Source organism: Solanum pennellii, chromosome 11 (genome assembly GCF_001406875.1).
Source record: "Solanum pennellii chromosome 11, SPENNV200".
In the NCBI taxonomy this organism is placed as follows: domain Eukaryota; kingdom Viridiplantae; phylum Streptophyta; class Magnoliopsida; order Solanales; family Solanaceae; genus Solanum; species Solanum pennellii.
In genome coordinates, this window is record NC_028647.1 from 26,229,230 (window position 1) to 26,231,540 (window position 2,311).

Sequence of the window (2,311 nt, forward strand, 5' to 3'; positions counted from 1 at the left end):
ATGCCTGCATAATTAGGCATAGTGAATGATGAATGTGTGGATCTAAGCATGACATAAGATACACACTTGCCTGACCCTCAATCTTAAGCTCGAACTAAGTGTCTGATAATCTGGTAGGGTAATGAGGTGTTAAGTGAGTGTGAGAAAGTTGAATAGACCAGCGTTGGTACTGAGCTAGAACTTGCCCGATTAGTCCTGCTAAAAGTAATCTGTAATAGACAATTTGGAAAGGATCATAGGAATTTGTTTAAGATAGTCAACCTTCAGCCTAGATAAAATAAAACCAAATGAAATTAATCCCGTCTTGATCCAAATGATTTGATCTTAAATGAACCTTTCTTTTCTACCCAAACTTATCTTCTAGGAACAATGTGTTGGCCATAGTCCCTCCTTGGACATGTGCACCTCAGCTTTTGCCAAAAGCATAAGTTGAGGGTGGCTAATGCAGAAAACAACCTTGTTATGGCCCTTACCCAACCTTGGGTATTGTGTACCTTGACTCATGGCAAAGCCATAAGTTGAGGGTGGCTATTATGAGGAATGTTACTGAAAGTGGGGCTGAAAGAATAAAGAGAGAGAAAGAAGAAAAGTGTGACTCAAGCAAAATTTAAATCAAGTGAAAAATTGCAAAATTTCAAAGTAAAAGAAAATTAAAAATAAAAGAAGAGTCACTTACACAAAACGAGAAAGAAAAGAGAAAAGCAAGACAAAAGAATATAAGAAAATTAAGAAATAGGGTGGAATAAACGATGAAAAGGTAGGATGCTTAGTTGTTATGTAATGGAGGACAAAAAGTCACTAAAATACATCAAAATGTACCCTACCTAACCCTCAGCCTACGTTACAAGCTAAGAAAGTCCTATCGTGATCCTAAGATTCTAATATGTTGAACTTAAGGCAAAGATAACAAGGGCAAGCCTATGGCGATAAGAACCAATGAGGTGAGAAGTATTTCTGAGAGTGAGTGTTGAAAAAAATAATCCTTATACTTAAACTTAAATCACTGTGTGAAAAAGGAGGATATTGTTTTTAAAGAAAGGGCACTAGTGGCAATACTGGAAAGTTGGCACCTTGGTGAGAACTAAAAGAGGAGAGGTGTCGGTGCGTGGTGAGTCTGTGTCATGGTCTGATCAACAAAAGCGAGCCTAATAGTGATATCATGCATGAACATAATAAAAATAATCGTGATTAATAGCTAGATTATTTGAAAGCTAAAATAAGGATACTTTTGTATAAAGGATTTTATGGTGAGTCATAGTGCATCTCTTGAGGACAAACAACGAATTTAAGTTGAGGGTGTTGATGTATCGTGGTTTCACGGTACTTCTAATGCTTTTACCTATGTTTAGTATATACCTAAGTCCTCTTTGAAATAGTTTTAATGTATTTTTCTTTGTGTTTTCTGGAAAAACTCTCTTGAATGAAAACGCTGAAGATGTGCGAAATATTACAGAAAATATGACCTATGGAGCCATCGACGGTCCGTAGGTGGACACCGTCGCCATGAATATGGTATGCTTCCAAGGAAAGATCGGGGAATTCTGACAAAATATGAGGCTATGGAAGGGTTGACGGTCCGTTGTCTCATCGACGAACCATCCTGGTGATTCGCTGGTGTTAACAGAATATAGCCTCAGTACCCAATTTGAAAAGATTCTAAGTGTGGAGCAATGAAGGCCATCAACGGACAGTCGTCCTGTAAACGGACCTTCGTCTTTGTCCATCGATGGTAACAGAAAGTTGGAGAAGAAAGCATCTGAAAATAGAGTTGAACTATGGACTGACGGAGGTGTCGACGATCCGTCGTTACCGAAATGGTCTGTCGGTCAGGTCGTCAATGCGAGATGTATTTTTGGATAGATTTTCCTTATTTAGGTTTCCCATTATGTTTATGATTCTTTTGTTATAAATAGGACCAAAAACCTTGTTTTTGGGGTTACACTCTTGGTTATTTTTCTGATTTGTAATATTGGTTGTTGAATATTCGATTTTGGAAAATACTTCATTTTTATGGAATCGTTTATTGCATTATTTTCTCGAATTCGAGTGTTTTTTTGGATTTTCTACAATCTCATCAAAGTAAGTACATGAATTCTTGTTTGATTAATATGAATTGTGTAATTATGAACATGGGTCACTAAATCCAAATATAGGGCTGTGGGAACCATGGATAACTAACAAAGTAAAACTAGCTAGAATAACAATACAAGAATAGTTTCTTGTATGTATTGATAATTCTTTCATTTAAAAGTCTTTTTAAGGAGTGCACGCGTTAGAACTCACTTTGTTGCTACTTGCCGGACCAAGGAGG